Below are 6,567 nucleotides of genomic sequence, written 5' to 3'. Positions count from 1 at the left end.
TATGCAAAAAAGAAATGAATACCCTATAACTAAATCTAGACCACACATTTTTAAAATTACGTGGTCTAGATTCAAACTTAGATTTACTTCATAAAAAAAAGCGCGGGGGTAAATATGTCATTTCGCTCATGATAAAATTTACGTATCCAAATTTCGCTCATTTAATTTCTGATTTTCGCTCATTTTATCATTTTATCAGTCAGTCAAAAGTATCATTTTATCAACTAAGAGTATCATTCTATCCGGCAAAACTATCATTCTATGCAATAAACCTAACATATATCATTTTATCAGTCAGTCAAAAGTATCATTTTATCAACTCAGAGTATCATTCTATCCGGTAAAACTATCATTCTATGCAATAAACCTAATATAATCGGCACAATACATAATATACAAACCTACAAAGCAGTAAACGTATCATTTTATCAACTCAGAGTATCATTTTTATAAGGTTACTGTCATTTTATCCTCTTAGATTATCATTTTATCAGGTAAAAGTATCATTTTATTAAACAAAAATGTCATTTTATACACCAAAAATACCTGTCATTCTATCGGCTGAAAGTATCATTCTACCCGGCAAAACTATCATTCTATCGGCTGAAAGTATCATTCTATCCGGCAAAACTATCATTTTATGCAGTAAACCTAACATTTATAAGCTAAAAGTATCATTTTATCAACTAAGAGTATCATTCTATCCAGGAAAAACTATCATTTTTACAAGGTTTCTGTAATTTTATCCGCTTAGTTTATCATTTTATCAGGAAAAATTATCATTTTATTAAACAAAAATGTCACGACCGCCCATACAAGGGGTACCACAAACGCGGCGATCGTGACCGACATGCATGGATTACAATTTAAAAAGAACAACTTAATTGATTTGAAGAAAGGAAAACAACTTAGTTTAAAGATTTTAAGGTTATATTTTTTTTTGAAAAGACATAAGATAAAATACTTTTAAAAAGACAAAGGGAAAAATTAGACTTAAGAAATATAATAACTAAAAACTAAAGTAGAACAAGCACTTAACTTAAATTCGGAGAATACCATTTTCAAAAGACAACGTAGATGCACGTTTAAATCCTAACACCACCATACATGTCCCAACACCAAAACGAAAAGCTTACGGTCTTAAGACATAAATTAAAACATAGCAGCAGATAAATAAGGTTCAAGGAGAGTCAAGGATCACGCCTATGTATGACGACACAACGTATCCTAAGGTCTCTAGCCAGCTCAACATCCACCGCAACATCCCGCTCAACCTGCAAAATTTTTAAAAGAAAATGCAGGGCTGAGTACTTGTTGTACTCAATGGGCTCATGCCGAAAACATTTATCCAGTTATGTCATCCATACCAGTGATCTCGAGTTTTATACGCAGTAAAGAAAATATCACGAGAACACAAAAAAGGTTCATAGACTGGCCAGTCAAATAATCTCCCCACTTTTCACATCAATCCAACAGTCACAACCACAGTGCGACGAAAGTGTGGCCACACTATTCGCCCATGAGACCGGCCGACTTGCAAGGACGGCTCACGATCCCACCAGTGTACACAGCCCGATAGGGTTTACGGCCCTACTCGGACCCGAATTCGTTTCACAAAACAGCCATATAGCCTAACGGAGTAAACTCATACGAACTAGGCATCAGGCACACAATCTCATAACAAAAACAGTCCATGGCATGACATAACAGTTAAACCACCCTTGTATCTCCACATAATATTTTTCGGAAAAATAAAGAGGTTTGAAAGGAAAGCCCACCTCGTTCTCTTAGCAAAATCACAACCCAACCTAGCAACTCTCGATCCTCGAGTTCACGAAAACACAACACCCTTGTCAACGACAACACAAGTCAGTCTCACACAACAACATATCACTATGGATGTCCTATCGTTTCTCTCTCATCGTTCTCCTCAATCCCAAAACCCAACATGCATCACAAGGGTATAAAACACACGTAACACCTTTCAACTTATCGCAAGTGATTTCAACATTTAAACACGTTCCTTGCACATACATGCATCAAATAACACTTTTAAACTTGAAACTAAGTGTCATTTAATCAAGGCAGAAAACTGGCAGAATTGAACGACCGTTTTGTAAAAATCACTTTAAATTCACCCGACCTCAAAACATGCTAAATTTTGGTCACGATACAGAGGACACATTCAAGTTCATCCATGAAAATTTTCATATCGAAATCCCGTCATTTATTTAGTCATATCACATATTGAACTCTCTGGTCGGAACATACAATTTCTGGCAGTATTGCGCAGTTCATTTGAAAAATTCACCATAAATTCATACGATGCCCAAAAAGGCTGAAAATTTAACAAAACACATACAACACTTCAAATTTTCATATAGTTCAAGAATTACATCAATCGGAGTTCATTTGGTCAGTCAAACAGAAAACGAAACATTCATGGCGAGAACTCACGTTTCTGGCAGATTTGCGCAGTCGACTTCAAATATTTATTAAAAATTTATTTTTCAATAAAACAGGCTGAAATTCACACGAGACACAGAAAACATCTTGAAGTTTACTCAGTAAAAATTTCGTAGCAAAATTCGTTCGTTTGATGGGTCGAATACAGATCATAAGTCACTGGTCGAGCGTCACAGAGTTCTGGTTCAAATTCGAAAATAGGGTTTTTAAATTTCCACAACGAAAACACCGATTCTTCATGCTCGAAAACACATCATCATGCTTACACGTTACTCATACACATATTTGCATACAAACTCATATCATCACCACATATTTCGATCCAACACACATGATTTCAACCAACAAATGCAAAAATCAAACAAGTTCTTACGACACACGATTTTTCCCCCGTTAAAACTTGCGATCTATCAACCTACACTCTCTACATGCATGTAGGACCCAAAACATGGTTCAAAAACGGAAGAGGAGGAGAAGTGTGCGATTATACCTTCCTTTTGACAAAACGAAAACGGTAGAAACGTGGAATGGAGCGATTCGTCGGAGTTTCTCGAAGATAACTTCAACGGAAGCAAGATCAAAGCTTGAATGGAAGGTTTTTGGAGAGGGGAGAGTGATGGAGGAGACAAACCGTGTGGGAGTGAGGGAGAAAGGAGTGGACGATATTTTTGGGGAATGGGGGCTAGGGTTGATGTTATTAATATTTATAGTTTAGGTTAAAATAATCCACACCTCATGAATTAATTAAATTGTGGGAGATAAAAAATAAAATTCCCACAATTAAGTATAGAAGTAGGCGTGTGGTTTGAATGGTGGGGAAGTCAAAATTTGTTAATTTAATTACAAGGAGATATAGCAATATTTACTTGGAGAGAATATTCACAAATTAGGAATTAAAGGTGTATATTCCATAAACAAGGGAACAAAACAAATTAAATTAAATCTCCAAGTAGGAATTAATATGGTGGGGGCAGAAAATTTCAAGAGGAAATTTGTACAAGGAAAATATTCACATCCCCAATTAATTAGACATAGGAATTTATTTGAATAAAAAGGGATCCCACAAATTAGGAAACAATTAAAATATTCTCCAATTTTATTGGAGGGGGCCGAAAATGCTAGGCTAAATAGCCAAGGAAAAATATCCCAACTCTCTATTTATTTTGGGTGAAGAAATACATTATCACATGATTTAATTGGATTAAATTCAAAGGAATGGAGTCAATAAAGCACCAATTAAATCAAAAGGAAATTAATTCTTTCTCCTATAGGAAATTTTCGAAAACTCCCAAGGAAAAATAAAATGGAGTTCGAATTTCATGTAGTACAACTTAGGGGTCATTTGGTTTGGATTTAATTTGGATAAGTATCCCAAAATAATTAATTAAATCCACAAGAAGAAGTATTATTTCAATAATTAGGAAGGGCCGAATATTTCAATGAATCGACTCGAGAAAGGATAAATGCATGATCCTATTAATTATTTCCCCACATTAGAATAACATAAATCTCAAGCTCGTCATTCCACAATAACCACGTCAATTTATTTCATACAAAGCACTTAATCACATAGAATCAAACGTTTCAGAATTTCCCAAAATTCCAATAACATAATAAAAAGGGTCACAAAAGTATGGGATGTTACATCCTTCCCCTCTAAACAGAAATTTCGTCCCCGAAATTTAAACGTCTCACACAAACAGCTCGGGAAACTTTTCTTTCATCTTATCTTCTAACTCCCACGTAGCTTCCTCGGGACCATGGTGCTTCCACAACACCTTCACGGACGCTATCGACTTGTTTCGAAGCTCTTGGACCTTCCGATCTAGTATTGCTTCGGGCCTTTCCTCGTAACTCATGTCGGGGGTTAGGATCACTTCCTCTTGGTAAGGGGTCGAACACGTACTTGCGCAACTGTGACACGTGGAACACGTTGTGCACGTTCCCAAAGCTGGGAGGTAACGCCAAACGATACGCTACAGGACCTACTTCGTCGATGATCTCGTACGGTCCCACAAAACGCGGTTTCAGCTTGCCCTTCACTCCAAATCTCACAACTCCTCTCGTCGGGGACACTTTCAACTCAGAGTATCATTCTATCTGGCAAAACTATCATTCTATGCAATAAACCTATCATTTTATCATTTTATCAGTCAGTCAAAATTATCATTTTATCAACTTAGAGTATCATTCTATCCGGCAAAACTATTATTCTATGCAATAAACCTATCATTTTATCAGTCAGTCAAAAGTATCATTTTATCAACTCAGAGTATCATTCTATCCGGCAAAACTATCATTCTATGCAATAAACATATCATTTTATCATTTTACGTGATATTTGACGAAATTCAGAAATTAAATGAGGGAAATGACAGTTTTACCCCTGCGCTTTTTTTTTATGAAGTAAATCTAAGTTTGAATCACAAAACTATCATTCTATGCAATAAACCTATCATTTTACGTGATATTTGGCAACATTCAGAAATTAAATGAGAGAAATGACAGTTTTACCCCGCGCTTTTTTTTATGAAGTAAATCTAAGTTTGAATCTCAACCGCATGATTAGAAATATGTGTGGTCCAGATTTGGTTATAGGGTTATTACGATATTTTTGGGTTATCATATGACCACGACTCTATATATATATATATAGCCTATAAAGATCACAATACTTTAAACACATTTATATCGGAAGCACACATTATATTATAATTTAAATGAACCGCAAAAAGACCTAAATGATTTGTGTGTGACAGAGAAGAGAATTGCATTACCATGTATAAAAGGAATCTTTGTTAACAGGTCTGAAAATTATTGTACACACTCTCTCGAGTGACGAATTTCTCTTTTGGCTTATATGATTTTTCAAATCTTACCCCTAAAGAAAAATCAAGAACCAAAATTCTACAACACTAAAAAAACAATTCGATTTTACCAAATAAAATCTAATCAAGATCCAAAACTCATGCATTCTCTAGAGATAATCGATTTTTCAGAAGTAAATCAAACTAAAAAAATATTGAACCTTAATAAAATATGGAATATATCAATATACATACAAAATGAACCTGGCTAGTCATCTTAATTAAAGAGCACAAATTGTGACTTGAATAAACTCTTTTCTATTTTTGCTTCTCGCCAGAAAGTGCTATTTAGAGTATTTTAGGGGGAGAGAGAGAAAGGGACGATGCTTTTAATGAAAATGGAAGGAAAAATAATAAGAGGTAGGTCTTTATAAAGCGACGAATGAGGGATCGAAAAAATAAAATGCAACTAATGGCTTTTTTGGTTAAATAAAAATAAGTTGTAGAAAATTATAATACCAGATAGTACATTTTATTTAATGGATTAGTTGTCTTCCAATAAATCACCAACATAAATATTTATCGTTGTTAAAGGTGTAATATGATTGGGAGAAAGTTATATATAGTCAAAGGAAAAAATTACTACTTATATGAGTTTACTTTCCTTAAGTAAATTTTGTAGAAATTTTTATTTAATAAGACAAAGATATTCCTTATGATGCGAGTATTAGCTATTTGCATCTTTTAACTTATTTCAGATATCCTTATAAGTAGTTCAAAATATTGAAAAATTTAAGTAAAGATGATTTTAATTATTTTATAATGTTTTCACCTTCAACCAAACCTGCAGCCCATTGGGCTCATACAAGAAAGCCCATTAAACTTTAGCACATCTCTCTCTCATTTTAATTTTTGAGGAAGAGCGACACTGCTCATTTTAACATTTATATAAAACAAGAGTTCGAGCTGAGCCCCGGCCCCATACCCCGCCACGTCATGCTGTCCTCGGACGACGAATACGGCCGCCTCGATGCAGCCGTGGTGAGATCGCTCCCGGTCTCCGTGTACCCCGCGGACCGGGAGCCCGCGAAGTGCACCTTGTGCCTGTTGGAAATCGTGGAGAATGAAGTGGGTGCGGCTGCTGCCCAACTGCCAACACTGCTTTCATATGGACTGCGTCGACAAGTGGTTCCTGTCGCACTCCACCTGCCCGCTCTGCCACTCGCCGGTGGACGCCTCGGCGCAGAAGGATTTGGAGAGTGGCATCGTTTAGGAACATTAATCTCTTGCGCGC

The sequence above is a fragment of the Salvia splendens genome, chromosome 1 (assembly GCF_004379255.2).
Source record: "Salvia splendens isolate huo1 chromosome 1, SspV2, whole genome shotgun sequence".
In the NCBI taxonomy this organism is placed as follows: Eukaryota; Viridiplantae; Streptophyta; class Magnoliopsida; order Lamiales; family Lamiaceae; genus Salvia; species Salvia splendens.
The sequence above is the reverse complement of the archived record's forward strand: the minus strand, read 5'-3'. Positions refer to the sequence as shown.